The sequence below is a fragment of the Hypanus sabinus genome, chromosome 12 (assembly GCF_030144855.1).
Source record: "Hypanus sabinus isolate sHypSab1 chromosome 12, sHypSab1.hap1, whole genome shotgun sequence".
Classification (NCBI taxonomy): domain Eukaryota; kingdom Metazoa; phylum Chordata; class Chondrichthyes; order Myliobatiformes; family Dasyatidae; genus Hypanus; species Hypanus sabinus.
Window position 1 is genome coordinate 36581634 of NC_082717.1, and position 24123 is coordinate 36605756.

Genomic DNA, 24123 nt, shown 5'->3' on the forward strand with positions numbered 1-24123 from the left:
CTTTATTTAAATATATTTTTATTGAAGGAATGACACAATACAGGATACATAATAGATTACATTTTCCTCCATTTTGCTTTTATATCTTACCCCTAAACAAACCTCCCCTCACCAGCACCTCCTCAAACATACCATGGCAGCTAATGTATTTACAATACAATAATTCACAAACACAAGTACAGACATTTCACAGCCATACCCCCACACTACTTCAAGATGAAGGCCCACACACATCCACAACATGCCATTGGGACCTTGTCAAATCCCTTATTAAAGTCCATGTCGACAACATCCACTGCCTTGCCTTCAATCACTTTTCTTGTAACTTTCTTGGAAAACTCAATAAGTTTGGTTAGACATGACCTATCATGCACAAAGCCATGCTGACTATTCTTAATCAGTCCATGTCTATCCAAATACTTATATATCTTTCCCTTAGAATACCTTCAAATATCTTTCCCACAACTGATGTCAGACTCACTGGGCTATAATTTCCTGGTTTCTCTTCAGAGCCTTTTTTAAACAGCAAAACAACATTGGCTATCCTCCATTCCTTTGGTACCTCTCCTGTTACTAAGGATGTTTTAAATATCTCTGTTAGAGCCCTGGCAATTTCTGCACTTGCCTCCCCAAGGGTTTGGGGGTATACCTTATCAGGACCCAGAGATTTATCCTCCCTGATTTGCTTCATGGTAACAAACACCTCCTCCTCTATAATCTGTACAGTGTCCATAAAGTTGATGCTACTTTGCCTCACTTCAATAGACTCTGTATCCCGAGTAAATACAGATGTAAAGTATTAATTTTTGATCCCCCCATTTATTTTGACTCCATACATGGATTACCATTCTGGTCTTCCAGAGAACAGATTTTGTCCCTTGCAATCTTTATTGCTCTTAATATCTGTAGAATCCCTTAGGATTCTCCTTCACCTTAACTACTAGAGCAACTTTATGCTTTCCTTTAGCCCTCCTGATTTCTTTCTTAAGTGTTCTCTTGCATTTCTTATACTCCATAAGCACCTCATTTGTTCCTACTTGCCTACACCTGCTATGCACCTCTTTTTTTTATCTTAACCAGGACCTCAATATCTCCTGAAAACCAAGTTCCTTGTTATCTTGTTATCTATATCTTTTATTCTGACAGGCACATACTAGCTTTGTAACTCTCAAAATTTAGTTTTTGAAAGCTTCCCACTTCCCAAGTACACGTTTGCCAGAAAACAGTGCCAATTTACACTTGCCAGATCATTTCTGATAGAATCAAAATTGGCGTTTCTCCAATTTAGTACCTCAGTGTACTTACTTTAAAACTAATGGCATTGTGGATACTGGATGCAAAGTGTTCCCCTACATATGTGTCAGTCACCTCCCCTATCTCATTCCATGATAGCAAATCTAGTATCGCACACTCTCTTGTTGAGACTTCTAAGTACAGATTAAGGGAACTTTCCTTAACACATTTGAGCAGCTCTGTCTCACCTAGTCCTTTTACATTAATGTGGGCATATCTTTCCTATTTCTCAGTTCTACTCATAACATCTCACTAGTCGAGTTCCCCAGTCTATCCTGATGGAGCACTGATTTGACATTTCACCCCACCTCCTTTAATCCCTACCACTCTGCCATGTCAAAAACAATGGAACCCCAGAATATTGAGCTTCCAGTCCTGCCCTTCCTGTAACCAAGTCTCATTAATGGCTACAATTTCATAATTCCAGGTGTTGATCTATATCTTGAGCTCATCTGCATTTCCTACAATACTTCTTGCATTGAAATACGTGCTGCTCAGGACTCCAGTTGCACCATGTTCAACCTTTTGATTCTTAACTTTGTCTGAGGTCTTACCGACATCTGCCTCCTCATCCCCCTGCACCTCTAGTTTAAACCCCACCATGCAGCATTAACAAACCTTACCGCTAGAATATCAGTCCCCTTGCAGTTCAGGTACAAACTGTCCCATCTTTATAGGTCCCATCTTCCCTGGAAGAGAGCCCAGTGACTCAAAAATCTTGTGCCCTTCCTCCAACACCAACTCCTTAGCCACATGTTAAACTGTATAATCTTCCTAGTTCTGGCCTCACTAGCACATAGCATGGGTAGCGATCCTGAGATCACAACCCTGGAGGTCCTGCCCTTTATCTTAGCACCTAACTCCCTCAAATCCCTGTGCAGAACTTCATTGTTCATCCATGTCATTGGTGCCTACGCTACATGGTCCTTGACCTCTGGCTGTTCACCCTCCCACTTATGAATGCTGAGTACTCAATCTGAGATGTCCCGGACCCTGGCATCCGGCAGGCAACATACTACCTAGGAATCTCATTCTCTCCCACAGTATTCAAAGCGGTGTACTTATTATTGAGGGGACCAGTCACAGGTCACCTCTCACTAGCTATCTATTCCCTTTCTGTCTCCTGACAGTTGGTGCTACATCAAAGTGATTTAATCTTGGAGCATCTCCCTTTTAAACTGTCGTTGAAACCAAATGTCCTGACGGCTCTGCTCAGGAAATAGCAGAGTCAGGCAAACACATAAATACAAGAAATGAAGATGTAAACGGTGAGTGCATTGACCTCTTCTTGAGGCTAAAGAAATTCAGCATATCCCCATCAACTGTTACAAATTGTTATTGATGCACCATAAAAAACATTCCATCTAGATCCATAGCAACGGCTCTTCATGTGACCATGAGTAACTACAGAGATTATGGCTCAGCTCAGCACATCCCAGGAACCAGCGTCCCCTCGATGGACTCTCGTTTTACTTTTTGCTGCCATAGTAAAGCTGCCAGCAGAATCAAAGACCCAGCCACTCCAGACATTCTCTCTCCTCCCTTCTCCCATTGAGCAGAAGATACAGAAGCCTGAAAGCACATACCACCGGGCTCAAGGACAGCTTCAATCTCATTGTTATCAGACTCTTGAATTGGACCTCTTGGCCTCACAATATATCTCATTATGATCTTGCATTTTATCATTTGCTTGCACTGAACTCTTTCTGTACCATTTACGTTTTATTTTGCTTGGTTACTGTTCTATCTTTTTGTAGTCCAATGCACTGTGCAAGGATTTGATCTGTATAAACCATATGCAAAATAGGCTCTTCACTGCATTTTCGTACACATATAATAATAATAATAATAATAATAAATCAATTCCAATACCAAGGACTCTTCAAGGTTTTAGGTGTCATTTTGAAGAAACTGTGATCAGACAGGGAGGGATGATACAGCATGTGACCATGCTCTGCAGATTACTGTTTAAATTAGACTATCAATCTTCTTTTTAGTACTGTTAATAATTCTTTGGTACTACTAAGTCAGTTCTTTTTAAGTGCCAGACAACCGACAGGAGCAGGGAACGAAAATCTTGCCCTGAAATCATGTAATTGAGCTTCTTTTAAGAAAACAGAATGTCTCGTGTAAATACGTTGCTCAGACTGCTATTAAGACTTTCATTTGACACACTGGAAGAATTTCTCATTTTTACAAGCATGAAGAATGGGAAAAAGAATTTTTATCTCTCTCCTCTTTCAGTTATTGTAATTAGCATGTGAGTGATTGGTGATCTTCATGCCCACAATAATTTACTGGCTGTTCAATCCAATCTGCTCCTTTCAATAAGTAAGGCATCAGCTGAAAGGTGGGTGGGACAAACTGCCAAAACTCTGCTTTTTGACAGGGTTGGCTTCCTTCAGTGGTAGAGCAAATGAATGGGACTACAGGAGGGAGAGAAGAAAACAGTATCAGGTTTCCATGGTTAGGACTGAGCAATTCAAATCACCCAGATTTGCTCTTTCATCAGTGTTGAAAGGACCCTGAGAATCTGAGGGAAGGAAGAATGCCCACAGAAGATTTTTGGCACTGCCAAAATGTGGACAAGAAAGCCAGAAGGTATGTTCCCTTCTTCAAGAGACTCTCAAGCTGTTTCTTCATGAGGAAAAGGGGCTTTTTCCGAGCATATTCTTTTTACAAATATCTTCCACTGTGACTGAATTAGCACAATGATTTCCTTCAGAAAGCATGTTTAAAGCTTAAAAAAAGACATGATACTTAACAAAAGAGTAAAGGAGAAGAAGGAATAATTAGTTCAAGTAAGTGAACGCCTGATTGAAAAAATACTGGAATATATTTTGAAGGTAGGAAGAAACTGTCAGACCTGCACAGGTAAGCACCTCCTAGACTCCACCCAGCAAACAGGAGTCACCTGCCACTTGTTTCCATCACCTTCAGCCTATTTAAACCCAGCTCTCATCCACACTTCTTTGTTCCTTTGTTCATTCATCAAGTCCAGCAAACAGCTACAAGTTGCTCCCAGCCTTCAGTTACCTTATTGATTTTGTTGTGTTAGGTTTCTGCTCGCTCTTGTTTTATGGCCCCTCATGACATTATATTGCAGTTTATTAGTATCAGTTAATATTGTTTGCTCCTAAATCACTTTCACTGCTCCACTTTTGGGTTAAGCCTCCTTCATATATCCTGATAAAAATATGATAGGCAGAGATAGTTGATTACAGCATTCTTTCGACAGTAGTTGAAACATTTGTCAAGTCTCCAACTGAAAACAGGAGTAATAGGAGTGTAGATAGTCATGGAAGGGAGTGGATAAGAGATCAGTTTCAAATGATAGGAGAAGACAAGCTTACGGGAGAAAAAGTTTTGGAAAATATAAACTTGTTAGAGGATGAGGAACCAATCTATTAGATCTGGGTATTAGACTGATGGGAAAGCAGAGGGTGGGATACAATTTGGTTTTGAGTTTATTGGAAGCAAAGATCAAGAAATTGGCAAGAAGAATGTTGGACAAATTAAACCCTGAAGTATCTATTTTGTTGATATTTGAGATAAAGTAAGGGTGAAGGGAAGTAATTGCGTAGAGCTGGATATAGATTTAAAAGGCTTAAGCTCATCAATAAATTTAACAGAATATTAAAATTGTGTTCACATTAATTTAGCTTTGAGCGAGAAATCAGAAAATAAGATGGAGACAATAACTAAAGCATGTCAATTTTGGCCGATAATAAAATTCAACTGTAGAAGATCCTGGATCATAGTTAGTTGGACATCAGCATGTGATCATAGAAAAACATGGGCTTCAAATATGGTGATGGAGAGGTCCATGAGCATCCCATCAAAATACACATAGATGCTGAATGGCACAAGTTCGGCGAGGTGCGCTAAATCAGGAATAGTATCTACGAGGAAAAGTACAGAACCAAGAAATATAAGCTAGAATTGGCTATGAGAGATCTGGTGGAGAATCACAAATGGAGGCAAGTGAGACAAAACAGAGCAGACAGGTGTGACGACTGTAAAAAGGAATGCCGCTATAGAAAATGATGATGTGGAGGATGAGTGCGCCATCATGCAGAACACTACAACTAGGTCAAGGAGGCATCAAGCATCATGTTTGTAGTGATTGATAATGCTTTCAAGGAGGAACACATTGCAGATGCTCCCCTGAACAGAGCAAGCATGAACAATACAAAAATAATAATTGGAGAATTTTTATCATTTACAGGTTCAGGACATCATTATCAAGGCCAATAGGTATTATTTATCTTTGGTTCCTCTTGACTTGATTTGACTCTGTACTGCTTGATGAACTGAGCCATTGTAAGGCTTTGGCTCAATTTAATATCACTTCTGAACCTATGGGCCATCATTATTTGAATACTAGTATGTATCCCTATACTGCTTATAGTATTATCAGGGAAGTGTCTAAAATAATTTATGCACTTTATTTATTTATGTGTAATTCACCTGTAGATTTTATCCTTACTTTACTAAGTTAGTGTGCAACTTAGTACATACTAGTACATATGTGTGTTACTGTGCTTTACACCCTGGTCCATAGAAACATTGTCTTGTTTGACGGTATACTTGTATATAGTTAAAAGACAATAAACTTAACTTAAGAAAGTGCTGATGAACTACAGTCTTGGGTTGGGAGCTCTAGGATATGAGCTCAGAAATAATAAAGCTGGGAGAATATAAATCAAAATCAGGATGGTGGGAAAATTACTTATTAAAACACAGAAGGAGATCACTTATTTCCCTGTAACCAACATCCTCTTCTCTGTCACAAGCCTATCACTTTCCCATTCATTCTTTTTCCACTTATCAACATTAAGGGATGAATACAGTTGTCAATCAATCTACCAGCACATATTTGCTTCATGTGAATAAACTGAAATTGCATCTGAAACTCATTCAGCGATGGGGAAAACATTCAAACTGCACACCATCAACATCTGAATTTAGAATCAAATCTGGGATCCTGGGTTTGGGGGTAAACTGTATGTGGTGGTATTTGCATGCACCCATATGATTTTGATCTTCTTAGTGACTGAGGCTGTGGTTTGGGAAGATACTGTCAAAGAAGTCTAAGCAAGTGACTGCTTGCAATACCACTTAACTAGCTGATCTATCTCACTCTGTTCACTTCCTCTTCACCATCTGAAATTCTGCCGACAATAGTTGTGTCATTGGCAAGTTCATAGATGGTATTTGAGCTGTGGCTTGGCACACAGTAGTGAGTGGAGCACTGAGGTGCACCAGTGTTAGTTGTCAGTGAGGAGGTGATGTTATTTCCAATCGCACTGACTGTGGTCTCCCAATGAGGAAGTCAAGCTTGCAGTTACTGAGCGAGGATCAGAGCACCGGGTTTTGAAGCATGTTCATTAGTACTGAGGAGATGATGCCGTTTAACATGTGAGAGGTTTTGTTTTGCTTTGGAAGACTGATCCCACATAAACTGGCATTCCCAATATAAATGAAGAAGACTTGCATCTATCATCCTATGCCTGTATTTTGTTAGGGCTTATGGCATGCAGGCATAGTCAGCTTTGTTTTGTGAGATGTGGCAAATGTAATTGAACTTTGAGCAGTTTCGGAATCACCCCCATTCCTATTACAGAGGAAGGGTGTTGATGACATGACTGAAAATGGTTGGATTTATCCTGAGGATCCTTTACAGTGACATCTTGGAGTTAAGGTGGAATCAAACGCATCTTCCTTTGTGTAAGTTGTGATTCCAAGCAGTGAAACATTTTGACCTGATGTCCCTTGGTTTCTGTTTTACCAGCTAAAGTACTACAACATTTTTTGGGCCCTCTGTGTTCTGTAGATTGGCCTTGAAGAGAATCAGATTTACTTTGCTTTGCTTATTTAAGTGTTTTGCCAAACAGGAAGCATCTGTTTATAGAACAACTTGTTGATTTTGAGAGAATTAGCTCTTTAAAGATATCTAGACTCTGTCCAAATGAAATATGTTGGTTTTCCATGGAGGTTATTGGTAAAACCAAAAGCTTTTTTTCTCGGTTTTTTGCCTCCCAGAAAAAAAAGTCATCTGTTGTCAATATGAAGAAATAAAATGGTTTATAGGATAATATCTACCAAAAAGACTGGTTTTTCCCTGTCTGGGGAATTTATTTTAGAAGAAGGAACTCATGCAGAACAAAAAATATTATTATGTCTTTGGCAAGAATGTGAACCACTATCATGAGCCATATGAGAGATTTGATTTTGCTTTGGAGGACTGATCCCAGATTAACTGTCATGCCCAATATAATTGAAGGAAGACTTGCATATATAAAATTTCCTTCATATATTAAGACCGCCTCAAGGTACTTTACAGCCAATGGGTCCTTGTTGTATCACAGTTAATGTACAAAATCTACTTAAGGGCAAGAATATCAGGTTTGAAATGTCAAAGTGGTGGACTGAAAGAGTTTCAAATACTTCTGTTTTTTTTTCCCCCTTAGGTTTAACTGAGGACATTGAAATCTCTTGAATATAAGTTTCTCATGCCTGTCTTTCTATGGCCTCGTAACTGAAATCTTGCCGCTGTGCTTGACTATGGAAGCTGGCATTGGAATCTTAGCTGCCTCCAATGTAATGGACACCATTGCTGTCACATGTCACCCCTCATCTGCAATACTATGAGAGAGAAGTTGTCTGAGTCATTGGTAGCCCAATAAATTCAATATATTTATACATTGATTATTTATAAATACTATATTTATAAATTTATAAATTCAATTGGACTTGCCTCTCAGTAGGGAAATATTATAACGTAATCAATGTACATTTACCTAGCAGGCAAAACTTCAAGAATGGAATTGTTCCTTTATCCATTGGCAATCCTTACAGAGACTTGTGTAACAAATTGTGTCAATGTGTCTGAGTAACTGATGCACCATCAATAACTCTCTGAGACGTGAAGGCGAGATATCGGCTTTTATTGACTGAAAGAAAGAACAAGCAGTAGTTGACCACCATACTACATCCTGGAGACTGAGGTCCGGGCTCAGGCCTCAATCGCCTTTATACCGGGGTCTGTGGGAGGAGCCACGGTCAGTGGGAGGGGCCACAGGAGCAGTCAGCGGGGGGCATGTCCAGACAGGTATATGTAGTTCACCACAGTAACATATTAATCTCACCTCTTCTGGCCTCCGATCCTACAGCTGATGTGATAAGCAATTTAGGAGCCACAAGCATTTGGATTTTTTAGTCTGTGGAGGAGTTTATAATTCAAGCTTTATTATTGTTGATTTAAAGATTTAGATTTGGATTGTGATTTTCAAGACTCAGAACCATCTTCAGGTACAAAATTTGAAGAAACGTTTAATGCCCTGAACATAATGATATCCAGAGAGCACCAAGTTCTCGTTAGAGGAATTTCCTTCACAAATTTAGAACTCAGTGGGAAGCTTGGGCATATGGCAGGGTTTCAACACTAGTAAGGTAAACTACTAAAGTGATTTCTGATGCTGAAAATGGAACATCAGCAGGGATGCCAACAAGCTCAGCATGGTCTCCACTGCCACTGCTGAATTGGAATTTGTAGATTCTGAAGGCTTCAGGCCTGAAGTGTACATCCTAGACTGCACTTTCAGGTAATCCAGAGACCATGTTAATGAAGCAAGTAAAAAAACGGTATAAAATCTCTGAACCACTAATTGTGCCGCCTGGGGACAGTGAAGGAACTATATCTGTTTTGTTGAAAAACTTAACAGACTGATTTTCCTTGTGTACATATGTTGCAATGTTTTCACACCTATATCATGATGAAAGATATTAGCAATCTGCAAATCTAATTTCAGAGAGGGCACAGCTTTAAGGTGCTTAGAAGTTGGTATAGAGGACATGTCGGGTAAGTTTTTTTACGAAGAGAGTGGTGAATGCATGGAATGGGCTGCTGGAGGAAGATACAATAGGGTCTTTTAAGAGACTCCTGGATAGGTACATGGAGCTTAGGAAAATAGAGGGCTATGGGTAATCCTAGGTAATTTCTGTATTAAATAAATGTGTGGCGCAGCATTGTGGGCTGAAGGGCCTATATTGTGCTATAGGCTTTCTATGTTTCTACACAGACTATGGTTCCAAAGCTTACTTTAGAGCAAGGAAGATATCAAGATCAGTAGGAAGGGTCTCAGGTCAAAATGTCAACTCCCTATTCCTTTCCATAGGTGCTTTCTGACCTGCTGAGCTCCTCCAGTATTTTATATGTGTTACTCTGGATTTCTAGTATCTTCAGAATCTCTTGTGTTTATATCAAAGTCAAATTAGTTGATAGGCTGATTTTCCTTCAAGGTGACTCAGTGGCACCCATCTCTTTTGTAGTTTAGTCTATAATTCCAGCTGGGCTTCCATCTGAACTATAATCAGGCTTGGGTGTGTTTAGTTCCTGAGATCAGATGCGATCAAGTGTTTCCAGACTCATACCAGAGCTTGCTAGGTAACATCTAGGGCAGCTGAAGGAGGTTAAATTAATCTCACGAGGGCTGGGATATGGAGGTCCTGATGAGTTTAACGGCAGGATTTTGTTATAGTTTCAGTTTCCCATTCTCCACTCAGCAACAAGCTGAACTGACAGATTGGCTGTCTGCCAAATGAGAAAATCCAACTCCTCTCAGGCAACTGGGAGACGGAGAAGGCCGAATGAAGCTCCTGTACACCTTGCAAATGTACTTGAGGTTCAGAGCAAAGAACTGATTCAGGCCAATAGTGCACCTTTCCAGGATGTGAATGACTTGATTCACTTGATGTTTCTGTCTTATGTTATTGATTTCAATGATACAACAATACACCTTGATCTACAGAACAGCTGCAAACAATGTGAGGGGAGCCAGAGGCTGTGTCCTATCCTGCATTGAGGAGTCACTAATTGTGTTGTTACTTCATACTGGAGGAAATAGTTCTTGGCAATGGAAAGGCAAGCAAGCTGTAGATTAGTACTTAAGGGTAGTGGCTCAGCTGTGGTTGTCAACAGAAAGGAGACTGAAGGACTGACAAGCCTTGTGAAGCATCCCTGCTTTTCCTCAACCAAGATAAAATTTTAACTGGCTTTAACCTTCTGGAGCTGGCTGGTCCTGCAGCAATCTCACTGACGGATTATTGATGCCAAAGACATAGATGACTTTGAAGATAATGTTAAAGCAATAATGAACAATAAACCCTTCAGTCCTGTTGAAGGGTTTCAGCCCGAAACATCGACTGTACTTTTTTCCATTGGTGCTGCCTGGCCTTCTGAGCTCCTCCAACATTTTGTGTGTGCTGCTTGATTTCCAGCATCTACAGATTTTCTCTTGTTTCTGAAGGTAATAATGAAAACAGGGCTGTAACATTGTGAATATTAGGGGGTATTATTAAGCTTAACTGCCGCACCATATGGCCATAGATTTGGAGCCAAGATAGGCGGTAAGCCTATTGAATATTTAAATTCATGTCCCATGACATGCATCCAGGAGGTACATTTTAGACAAGGGTTGAGGAGGATCTGCAATCTGCTATCTAATATGCTATCACTGGCATAAACTGGCTGCCCATGACTCTAGCCTGCTAAAGAGGCTCAGCCCTTAGAATTGTCCATGGGATGGTACCTGATGGCTTTCTGGCTGGTTACTCAAACTCTATTAGGGTGAGTGGGTTGAAGCAGGAAGTTTAAAAAGTATGGTTTACTCCTGATGTGGCTCTGGAGGAATAATGAGACTAAACAGCAGATCATGTTTATTGTGCACAAGCTGATCATTTTTAGTTAAAGGTATCACTCCCTTCTCGTTTGGGAATTAATGATTTGAAATGTTATACATTAGCTCACAGAAGACCAAAACAAACTGCTTTCCAGCACACATCCCTGTGCATTACTTTATAAAGAGCTTTGCCAGAGGTCGTCTCACAGACTGGTTGTGGCTGATGCCTGGAATCTGCATAGAGTTCTCATAAAACCTTCACGGTCTCTCCAACTTATTAAATTCATGTGCTGAGATGATATCAGCCCATTTGAAACACAGGAGGCCTCTGTTATAGATGTTTAAATTTGAACCATTCCCATGATAGCCATGAACAAAGCTCTCCTTCCTTTCAGGAAAATCCTGGACACTCACTCCCAAAGGCCTGTTGCAGCACAGAACTCACTGGAAAAACAGGAAACACATGTGAATGCCAGATACAGTCAAATAACATTAACTCTTGGAGATCACTAAAGTTCCTATATTCAAAAGAAAATAGGCAACTTATTTTCCTCCGCATAAGATGACTGAGTCACAGGTGGCAACAATCACTTCACCTTTACATAGTAAAAGAGGAAAAAAAATAGTTGCTCATTGTTTGTTCTAAAAGATTTTACCTAAAATAACAGCAAAGAAAATGGTTATTTTAATCAATTGTGAGAAGCTCACAAGCTACTTTTACCTTGAAGTGTACTATGTGACTTGTGATTAGCGCAATGTCCTTTTGCATAGTAATATCCAACTTCAGTCCTTCACCCTATATGTTCACAACCAAGGGAAAATAAAATTGAGCTTGGCTTCGCTGGACTGCCCCATTAATCCTCCAGCAGATGAAGAAAACCTGAAATGCTCTGAGCTCAGGGTTCATATTTCCCATCAGAATTCAGTGTCTTCATCTGCAGGGTTCTCACATGTGGATAGGATCAGAGTCTGGCCACTCACTAACAGGTCTACTGAGGCTCAAAGCCTAGTTCACAAAGATCAGTTATATGGGACAAGGCTGCAGAAGAGCTATGAAACCATACTCTAACATAAATAAGTACCAAGTGAAGGAGAAGAAGCATAAAATAATCTTATAGCCTCCTTGCTAATGTAATTATTTTCCTACGTAAATATTCTCATGGTCTCTGAGGAACTGCTTTTGGGTCTACTGATACTCTTAAAATGTGAATAAATCAGCTTGTGTTGAGAACTAAAATATGGATTTGATTTTTAACTTACTTTTCAAAGACTTAACTAATAACCCAAGAAGAAATATGCGTTTAACACATCAATGCTAAGTTTTAATGATAACGCCTCCTGTGCAGTAGTCAGCATTCAGCTGCACACAGGGGTTAAATCTGCGCTTCAGTGTGACCTTGCACAGACCTCAGTCATAAGACCAAGGCTTTGGCAGTGCTGTGAATCCCATGCTGGGAAAGCACAGTGGAGCTGCTGGAATTAGAATTATATGAGTTGGAATGCAGTATCAGCAGCTGGCCAGCCATTTTCTGAAAGGCGCAGTTATTCCAAATACTATAAAAATATACAGCAATCTTGGGAATTTTTTTTCTTCTCTCCTTCTCTCTCCCACTCTTTAAACACTTTGTAATTAAACTAAACTCCTAGACACTGTAGTAATTTTTTGGAACTGATGCTCACTGCCAGCTAAGCTTTGAGAAAGGCTAAACTGGCACCCAGCAACCTTTGCCTCACGAAGATTAAATATATAAATCATTAACAAATTTGGGACATAGTTTTGAGTGAGGGATTGTACAGAGTTATGCTAGTCTTTCCTGAATACTCATGGCATTGAATAAAAATTGTTTATCTGTTAATTATATCTTATATTCTCTCCAGTTATGATATGCATCCTGTCTCAGAGAATTATATGAGAATGATTAATTTTTGCAGTTATAATGTTATGACAGCATTCAGTACAAAGCCCAAAGGATATGTAGCATAAACCAATGATTGATTTTCATAAGGTCTTTGAAAACATTAAACTTCCTTATGACATTGGAAATGCGCAAATATCTTCCCATCCTTTTGTCTTTGCAGGCAAAATCCACAAGTCCAATGTTGTACATTAATTTTGCTTTCATCCTGCTTCTACAGAGTGTTATCACATGTAGTTTTATGCCTTGAAAAACACAGTCATTTCTTGAGCCGAGTTAAAAAAATAAGAAACTTGTAAAGAAGGAATGCTCCTGACAATAAAATACATCCGATTTCACTAAAAATACATGCTATACTTGTAACAAAATACAGGATATTCAAAAATACAGTTTCTCTTCAAAGTATTGAGTAAATGCATTAAGCTACAAAAAAAACCAGTCTGATGCCTAGACTGGATTGAGCCAATGATTCAAAGATAGTGTAGACCTCCTCTTCCAATCTAAAGAGACTCCTCATTTTCTGTGACCCTTCAGGCTCAAACGTATAATCTTTGGCTTTCTCAGTGCAAAGAGGAAAGAGGTAAATGTTGTATAAGGAATAATGTAGATGAGCTTGAGGCTCAGTTGGAAATTGGCAAGTACGATGTTGTGGGAACAAATGAGACATGGCTTCAAGCGGACAGGGCCTGGGAAATGAATATTCAAGAATATACATCTTATCGAAAGGACAGACTGACTGGCAGAGGGGGTGGGGTGGCTCTGTTGGTGAGGAATGATATTCAGCCCTTTGCGAGGGGGTACATAGAATCTGGGGATGTAGAGTCAGGATGGATAGAACTGAGAAATTCTAAGGGTAGAAAGACCCTAATGGGAGTTATCTACAGGCCCCCAAACAGCAGTCTGGATGTAGGGTGTAAGCTGAATGAAGAGTTAAAATTGGCATGTCACAAAGGTAATGATACAGCTGTCATGGGGGATTTCAACATGCAGGTAGACTGGGAGAATCAGAATGGTACTGGACCCCAAGAAAGGGAGTTTGTGAAGTGCCTCCGAGATGGATTCTTAGAACAGCTTGTACTGGAGCCTACCGGGGAGAAGGCAATTCTAGATTTAGTGTTGTGCAATGAACCGGATTTGATCAGGGAGCTCGAGGTAAAGGAACCATTAGGAGGTAGTGACCATAATATGATATGTTTTAACCTACAATTTGAGAACGAGAAAGGAAAATCAGATGGGTCAGTATTACAGTTGAACAAAGGGAACTATGGAGCTATGAGGGAGGAGCTGGCCAAGGTTTAATGGAACAATACCCTAGCAGGGAAGACAGTGGAACAAAAATGGCAGGTATTTCTGGGAATAATGCAGAAGGTGTAGGATCGGTTCATTCCAAAGAGGAAGAAAGATCCTAAGGGGAGTAAGGGGCGGCTGTGGCTGACAAGGAAAGTAAAGGGCAGTATAAAAATGAAAGAGAAGAAGTATAGCATAGCAAAGATGAGCGGGAAACCGGAGGACTGGGAAGCTTTTAATGAGCAACAGAAAATAACAAAAAAGGCAATACGCCAAGAATAAATGAGGTATGAAGGTAAACTAGTCAAGACTATAAAAGAAGATAGTAAAAGCTTCTTCAGGTATGTGAATAGCAAAAAAATAGTTAAGATCAAAATTGGGCCATTGAAGACAGAAACAGGTGAATTTATTATAGGGAACAAGGAAATGGCAGATGAGTTGAACAGGTACTTTGGATCTGTCTTCACTAGGGAAGACACAAACAATCTCCCAGATGTAATAGTGGCCAAAGGAACTAGGGTAAAGGATGGTCTGAAGGAAATTTATACTAGGCAAGAAATGGTGTTGGATAGACTGTTGAGTCTGAAGGCTGATAAGTCCCCGGGACCTGATGGTCTGCATCCCAGGGTAGTTAAAGAGGTGGCTCTAGAAATCGTGGAATCATTTTCCAATGTTCTATAGATTCAGGAATAGTTCCTGCTGATTGGAGGGTGGCTAATGTTGTCCCACTTTTCAAGAAAGGAGGGAGAGAGAAAACAGGGAATTATAGACCGGTTAGTCTGACGTTAGTGGTGGGAAAAATACTGGAGCCAATTATAAAAGAGGAAATTATGACACATTTGGATAGCAGTAGAAGGATCAGTCCGAGTCAGCATGGATTTATGAAGGGAAAATCATGCTTGACTAACCTTTTGGAGTTTTTTGAGGATGTAACTATGAAAATGGACAAGGGAGAGCCAGTGGATGTAGTGTACCTGGACTTCCAGAAAGCTTTTGATAAAGTCCCACATAGGAGATTAGTGGGCAAAATTAGGGCACATGGTATTGGGGGCAGAGTACTGACATGGATTGAAAATTGGCTGGCTGACAGGAAACAAAGAGTAGTGATTAACGGGTCCCTTTCGGAATGGCAGGCTGTGACCAGTGGGGTACCGCAAGGTTCAGTGCTGGGACCACAGCTGTTTACAATATACATTAATGATTTAGATGAAGGGATTAAAAGTAACATTAGCAAATTTGCGGATGACACAAAGCTGGGTGGCAGTGTGAAATGTCAGGAGGATGTTATGAGAATGAAGGGTGACTTGGACAGGTTGGGTGAGTGGGCAAATATATGGCAGATGCGGTTTTATGTGGATAAATGTGAGGTTATCCACTTTAGTGGCAAGAACAGGAGGGCAGATTACTATCTAAATGGAGTCAAGTTAGGAAAAGGGGAAGTACAATGAGATCTAGGTGTTCTTGTACATCGGTCAATGAAAGCAAGCATGCAGGTACAGCAGGCTGTGAAGAAAGCGAATGGCATGCTGGCTTTTATAACAAGAGGAATTGAGTATAGGAATAAAGAGGTCCTTCTGCAGCTGTACAGGGCCCTGGTGAGACCACACCTGGAGTATTGTGTGCAGTTTTGGTCTCCAAGTTTGAGGAAGGACATTCTTGCTATTGAGGGAGTGCAGCGTAGGTTCACAAGGTTAAGTCCCGGAATGGTGAGAGTGTCATATGTTGAAAGATTAGAGTAACTGGGCTTGTATACACTGGAATTTAGAAGGATGAGTGGGGATCTGATTGAAACATATAAGATTATTGAGGGATTGGACACACTGGAGGCAGGAAGCATGTTCCCGCTGATGGGTGAGTCCAGAACTAGAGGCCACAGTTTAAAAATAAGGGGTAGGCCATTTAGAACAGAGATGCGGAAAAACTTTTTCACCCAGAGAGTGGCGGATATGTGGAATGCTCTGCCCCAGAAGGCAGTGGAGGCCAAGTCTCTGGATGCATTCAAGAGAGAGTTAGATAGAGCTCTTATAGATAGCGGGTCAAGGGATATGGGGAGAGGGCAGGAACAGGGTACTGATTGTGTATAATCAGCCATGATCACAGTGAATGGTGGTGCTGGCTAGAAGGGCCAAGTGGCCTATTCCTGCACCTACTGTCTATTGTCTATTGTTGACCCAATGATCAATGCCCTCATGGTGATACTCCTAGGCAGGGCCAAGGAGAACATCAACATGTACTAGTAGTGAATGGTAGTGGGTCCTTTCATCCTGCACACAAGAACACAGGAACCACTTGTCCTTTCAAGCCCATCCTGCCATTCCAGATGATCATCTCTGATCCAGCCCAGGCCTCAACATTTCCTCCTTGCCAGATCCCCATAGTTCTCAATTCCCAATCTTTTAAAAATGTATTTAGCCCTAAATAGTCCTTGGGTCACCAGCATCCTATTCACTCCCAGGAATCTCCAGAGAGAGAAAACTCACTGGAAAACTCAGAAGACACTGGAGAACCAGTACGATTCATTGACCTCCTCCCATCTACTCTTCTTGGCTTACTTTTTTTTAAAATATAAAATTAATTCTTTACAACTGACTGTCCCCAGAATAAATTAAAGGAAAAGAGTTGCCTAAACAAACAAAATGATATGAATAATGAGCATAAGGAACTGAGCATGGTTCTTGTTTCCGATTGTTCTCCAGTGACCCCTGCTGGACTCTATAGGTATACATGACAGCACAACAAGTCTACATCAATGAGAAAAAAAGTTCAAAGCTTCCTTCAAGAAGTACATTATCTCTACTAACTCCTGTGGAATTCTAGCTCATGGTGACTGAAAGTGGAGATGGAGAATGGGGATGTTATTGAAAAACTAGAGTCTAACATTCAGAGTGCATCATGCTTCAATGTTAGTTGTGAAAGTAGCACAGTGCCTTACAAACTACCAATCTGCCCACACATCAGCACCCTCCTGTCCCATCTGCATTAGAGCCCACAGTTCCTACATTGACCTTATTACCCACCCTATAAAGCACAAAGCTGCAGTAGAAGCTGGAAACTACCTAAATGCCTGTGAAGGAGAAGTCCATGACCCAATATCATTTGTCTAGATTCAACGAGACTTAAATTATCTGCAGGAAGGAGTAATCCTTGGGCATTGATGACAAAGTATAGTTTGAATAGAATACTCTCTGGATTCTAAAAGAGAGAGAAAGAAGATATATTTTGGACCATAAGCCAGGTAGCTAAGACCTATTGTACTACTGTACCATGTGGGGGCTTCTGGGTACTTCATGTATCCTGTTGGAACATATATGTAGACAGGATCTCCTGCTTCTTTGAGCTGGCAGCAGAAGTTGCTGCAGAAGATCAGGGAGGCTGGTAATCTCCTGGATCATTCGCATCAAAAGATTATCACCAAGCAGGCAAATAGAGTTCAGGATAGTAAATGGGTGCTCTCCAGAAGTTTAGTCATAGGACTAAAGAGGAACAGCTTGCCTCTGTAATGCTGTGTAAGTGGATATACCCAGAACAGATCTGACATCTCAAAGCTGGACATTCATGAGATTCTGTGGACCATCAGTAGCAACAGAAATGTACACCACAATTAGTAATCTCAGCGTTCAACATTACATCTAGCCTAAGGTAGACACTCAGCTTCAAAGAGAAATGTAGAAGGGTATGCAAGGATTAAAACCAGGTGCCCCCACTGAACAACATGAATGTTGATCTGCAAAAGCAGCAATCAAAGACCAACACACATGAAATGATGGAGGAACTCAGCAGGTCAGGCAGCATCTATGGAAATTAATAAACAGTCGAAGTTTTGGGCCGAGACCCCTTCTTCGTACCAGGAGCTAGATCAATGAGGAGGGATGAATGGACAAGGGTTAAGCAAAGCTGATCGACTACAGAGCCAAAACTGTAATCTGATTATGATTATTTGATGTATTCTTCCATAATTGGTTATGAGCAGTTGTGGACAATTAAACAACTTCAAGAGATCCCCATCCTCAGTGATACCAGGGCCCTGCACGTGAGTGGTAAAGATCAGAATTAGAATCAGGTTTATTATCACAGGCATGTGTCATGAAATTTGTTAACTTAGCAACAGCAGTTCAGTGCAATACATAATAAAGAAGAAAGTAGATAAATAAATAAATAAATTACAGTATATGTATATTGAGTAGATTAAAAATCATGCAAAAACAAAAATAATATATATTAATAAAGTGAGATAGTGTTCATGGGTTCAATGTCCATTTAGGAATTGGATGGCAGAGGGGACAAAGCTGTTCCTGAATCGCTGAGTGTGTGCCTTCAGGCTTCTGTACCTCTTACCTGATGGTAGCAGTGAGAAGAGGGCATACCCTGGGTGATGGGGGTCCTTAATGGATGCTGCCTTTCTGAGACATCTCTCCTTGAAGGTGTCCAGGGTACTTTGTAGGCTTGTGCCCAAGATGAAGCTGATTAAATTTACAACCTGCAGCTTCTTTTGGTCCTCTGCAGTAGCCCAGTCCCCCACCCCCATACCAGAGAGCGATGCACCCTGTCAGAAATGCTGAATCATTATTAGTATGGTTCAGTCAAAAGTACAGAACAGATGATCAATCTCACTTTATCACACCAGCTCAGAATCTAGTTTTCAACCAGTTTAGTTCAGCTGACCTGCCAAGAAGAAATGGCCAAAAGCACTGAATATGGTAATTGCTTTGGAACCAGACAGTCTCCCAGCTGTAGTGCTGAAAGGTTAGCTTTATTTGTCACATGTACTTCGAAACTTCAAAATGCACAAGTGAAATGCATCATTTTGTGTCAGTGCCCAACGCAGTCCCAGAATGTGCAGGGTGCTGCCCATAAGTGTCCATGTTTCTGGTGCCAATACAATGTGCCCACAACTAACTAACCCATATAACTTTGTAATGTTGAAGGAATGTGTTGAAGACCTGAAATTGAAACTATTGTACCTTCAATCAAGTTATCCCAGTTTTGTTGCAATGCTAGCATCTTTCTGGCAAGATTGTCCATGTATAACATTTTCACTGAAAGCAAGACACATTCCATCTTGCTAATTACCACTAATTTAATCTATCTTCAATTATTAGCAAAGTGTTTGAAGCTTGGTCAACAGTGCCATCAAGTGGCACTTACTCTTCAATAACCTATTCACCATTATTGGGTTTTAACAGAACTACCTGGCTACAGACCTCATTACAATCACAGTCCAAAGAGCTGAATTCCAGAGGTAATATGAGAGTTATTGCTCTTGATATCAAGTTAACATGTGACCAAGAGTAGCATCAATGAATGCTGGTAAATTGTGATGGGAGACCTAGGTGAGGATGGTAAGGATCCAACTGCTGGAGTATCCAAGACTACAATCAAAACACGATTTCGAGATTGAGATGAAAATGGGATTCTTAACTAGATGCTAGATAAGACCTGACAAGACTAGATGAAAATCCCAGTGAGAGAAAAATCCTAAACACAATCGCAGACTGAACCGAAGTTGAGGTGATGGTAGAACACCGAACCTGGGTTCTGTTCCTCTTCAAGTATCCAAATCTTGGCCTCAAAACATGGCTACCAATAAGCAGAAAGGGGCAGAACCTTTAAATGGGCTGCATCAGCTATCCATGCTCCGGAAAGTTGGAGCATCTAAAATCCCGGAGGCTGGCACGGTTGGATGCATATCACAACAGAACTAAAGTCAATGGACATCGAGGAGAAAGTGAAGGGAAAATTACTCCAGACATTGAATTGTACTTTGAACAAAGGAAGGTGACTGCTGTTGTTTGAGGTCAATCTTCCTAGCACTAGGATATCCCTGGTGGAGTTTAATACCTTCCATCATAAGGATTGAAGTGGGAATGTTTACTGATAACTGCACAAAGATCATTTCCATTCACAGCTCCTCAATTAATGAAACAGCACATGACTTCTTACAGGCATGAGCTGCTAAATGGCAAGTAACACTGGTAGCATAATAGGCCCAAGCAATGACCATCAACAAGATAGAATCTAACTGCCTACCATTTATATTTAGTCATATTAGCATTGCCAATTTCCATATTATCATCAATGTCTTAAGGGACTACATAGATTAGAAATTCAATTGGATCACCCATGCATATACTGTGCCTAAGTGCAAGTAGTATGTTAGATGTCTCATGGTAAGTGACTCATGTCCCAACACATTAAACCTTTCTATTATTTGTCTCCAAGTCAGAAGTCATAAGTGTGATGGATTATTCTCTGGTAGCCCATGTGAAAACAGCACCATCCAAGACAAAACAGTCCACTTTATTGCCCCATACCATTCACCACTTCTCTCCATCTGTCACTGGTGTGTAATGGCTTTAGTGACTGGTATCTATAAAACGCAGCAAGTGTTCACTTAGAGTGCTCTAACAGGACATTCCAAAACCAGAACCCTACCACCAGGAAAGACAAGGTTAACGAGTGCTTAGAGGTACCGGCCCCTGTTTGTTCCTCTTCATCACACTCCATTCTTATGGAAGCATATCTCCATCTGTCCTAGGAATCCCTACACAATAATATTGTGGATCTAACTTTTCCAGAATTCTGTATGAGTTTAAAAGGTGTCACAGCAGTATCTTTTCAAGGATTGGTCAATATATATTCCGTAAAACATAGAAATAGTGAGCAGAAATGAAGGTGCTCATTGTATAATTGTTATTCCACCATACACATGTATGCAGCTAAATGAAACATCGGTCTTCCAGGACTAAGGTGCAAAACACGGCACATATGGGGTCACACACTGCGCACAGCATATATACTTACAATAGTCACTAAAAATAATATTAACACAGGTCCCTAAGTGGCATGTCCTAAAGACTGATGGTGCATGTTATGGAGCCAGAGTAAGTGCTCTGTCACTCCTTATTGCACACTGAGTGAGCTTCTCTTCCACAGTGCATACACTGGAGAGCAGCCTGCAGGAGTCAGTCCCCAGCCCCCAAGGTTCCAACATGCCTGGCACGCCTTTGTTCTCTCCTACACCACCTCCGAGCCCTCTCCCCTGGGTGGCAGTAACAGGTAACGCCTCTCTAGGAAGAAAGAATTGGAGGTGAGGGCATGGGGGAAACAGTTACTGGTTACTTTTAAATCTGTATTTGCTAATGAAGTGAATGCTGAAGATAGAGTAGTGAAACTACTAGAAGAGGCAATGGATAGGTAGCTTAGAATGGATAAGCTGGATGGTGTGCTCCCTAGGTACTATTTAAGCAAAAATGAACTTCACCGGTGTCCTTAAATTTTCTTTAGACCTACTGCAGGTTTATAAAGTAAAAATTTGACATACTTGTTTAAGAAAAGGTGGAAAGACACTTCTCATAATTCTTGACCAATCATTTGAGCATTGCTGATGGGTAAGCTTTCAGAAAGCTCAATGGGACAGAACAATCTGTTCTGCACGTACAAACAAGTTGGATGAACTCAGCAGGTCAGGCAGCATCCGTTGAAATGAGCAGTCAATGTTTCGGGCCGAGACCCTTCATACGATGAAGGGTCTTGGCCCGAAACGTTGACTGCTCATTTCAACGGATGCTGCCCGATCTGCTGAGTTTATCCAGCTTGTTTGTATGTGTTGATTTGACCACAACATTTGCAGCGTACTTTGTGTTTACAATCTATTCTGCGCTGTATCTCAATAGATAAATAAATAAGAATAAAAATACAACAAACACTCGGAAGATCTTGACTTAATTTAAGAGAAATATTATGCATTTGTAAGTGCAGATAATGTTTGAATAACTTAATCTTTTGATGAACGGAGAAGTATAATGAAGGAATGCAGTTCATGTAGTCCTGATGGATTTAAAGAAATGTTTGATAAAGGTGTTTGACAAAAGGGAAAATAACAAATCATTGCTAGCTTGGATAAAAATCGGTTCAAGGACAAGAAACAGTGAATCATTGTAAACAATTGTTTATTTTTAAACTGGAAAAGAGTAAGCAGTGATGTTCCCTCAACAAAAATGCTAGAGCCGCAGTTGTTGTTTATATGATTGAAATAAAGAGTAAAATTGCAAACTTCTTCCTTAATGCCAGATTTGGAGGTGTGACAAATCATAAGAATGGTAACAATTGGCTGCAGTGGGATGTGGATGGATGAGTGGAATAGTCAGACAACAGGCAGATGGAATTTAACACAGAGAAGTGTGATGTGATGCACTCTGGCATATTCATACAGGATACAATATAGATCTAAGTCCTAAGGAATGTGTATGAACAGGGATATCCAGGATTTTTCAGGATGTAGTGTGATAATAGAAAAACACCAGGGATCTTGGCTTCATAAATAGAGATACTGAATTTAAATGGAGAAAAGCTGTGTTAAGTCTTAACTAAAGAGACTGCAGATGCTGGAATTCAGAACATATAAAGGATGATGGAAGAACTCAGCAGGTCAACCTGTGTCTTGGAAGTGAGAAGTAAAAGTTTCTGACCAAGACTCTGCATCAGGATTAGGATGGAAAAAGAAGGATTGACAGTATATTGTCATCATACAAGGTCTTGACCCGAAACGTCTACTTACAACGAAAATATTGTGTCCAATTTTGGATACCACACTGCATCTTGAGAAAATGAGGTTGCGGGATGTTTTAGAAAAAGTGTGCAAGATTCTGATAGATTTACATAAAGAAACAAAGGGAAAAATAATCTCCTCCCTGTCATTGATGGTGGATGGAAAAGGAGTATAAATTTAAGGTTTTGAGCAAGAGATACAGAGGGTGATGTAAGAAAGAACATTTTGTTTTATGTAGATGATGCACCATCAATAACTCTCAGAGACAGGAGGCAAAAGATAGGCTTTTATTAGCTGCAAGAAACGACCACACAACATCTTGGAGACTGAGGGAGGAGCAGTGCTTCCAACCACCTTTATACAGGGGTCTGTGGGAGGAGCCAGAGGAGCAGTCAGCAGAGAGGCGTGTCCAGACAGGTATATGTAGTTCACCACAGTGGAGTTACAACATCTGAAGTTCATCTCAAATCAAGAACGTGGAAGTTGAGGCAATCACCAGTTTGTAAGTGATCTTGGTTAGGAACTTCAAGGAAATAAATTTGCTGGGTTACAGGGAAAGAATAGGAGAATGGGATCAAACCGATTACTCCAGAAAGAGCTAGTAAGGACTCAGTTGGCCAAAGGCCTCCTTTTCTGTCCTGTCATGGCTGCCAGAAGAGGAATAAGAAGGTGGAAAAATAGGCAAAAACATTCCCAAAGAGCAGTCAATTTCTAGAAGAGGAATTCATTTATTGATCTTTCATGATGATATACTAAATAACATTTGATTTGTACCAGAGACTAACATGTCTTATACAAACTTGCAAAGACTTAATATTGAAACTAGCAAAAACCTAAGCTTGCAAGCCACTCTTCTGAAATACCCGAATATATGGCAAAACCCGATGGTCAAAAAACTAGAGCCACTTCCACATGAAGTGGACATTGGAATCTCCTCTAAGGTCTTGAATAGCATGAAGTCACTCATGATAATATTTAGACAAGCATTTTAGGAATTTGTTTGAAGGAGGGTAGGGAAAGGGAGGTAGAAGCTGAAAAGGAAAGAATTCCAGAGAATGGGACTTAGACAGCTCATGGTTCAGCTACCAGAGGTGATGTAAAAGGGGTAGGAGAAATTGAACTAAACAGAAACTATGGAGAGTTCAGGACACTGGATAGATTGTCTGACTAAAGAAGTCAAAATGATAGGTGGAAATGCTAGGAATATTATTTTTCTGAAACCATCAGACACCATCTAGGGAAATACTACTAAATCAGGCATTATTGTTGCAAGGCTTTGCTGGAACAGGTTTGTCATAATTTGTTTTTTCCTTTGAAGTTACTTTGTTTTTTTTAAAATGTTCTTCCCCCTTTTAGTTTTTCATGAGGCACTGCTGTATTTTCTTCTCTAGTTTTT

General features: G+C 40.3%; 1 long non-coding RNA gene across 1 annotated transcript in view; it reads left to right on the top strand.

Moving 5' to 3' along the window:
* Nucleotides 1-3688: 3688 nt before the first annotated feature.
* LOC132402773 (uncharacterized) overlaps nucleotides 3689-24123 on the top strand; it is a 39786-nt gene continuing 19351 nt past the window's right edge. Inside the window, exons 1-2 of the long non-coding RNA XR_009515074.1 lie at nucleotides 3689-3894; nucleotides 5522-5550. This is a non-coding gene — a long non-coding RNA (uncharacterized LOC132402773). The remainder of the gene's footprint in view (nucleotides 3895-5521; nucleotides 5551-24123) is intronic.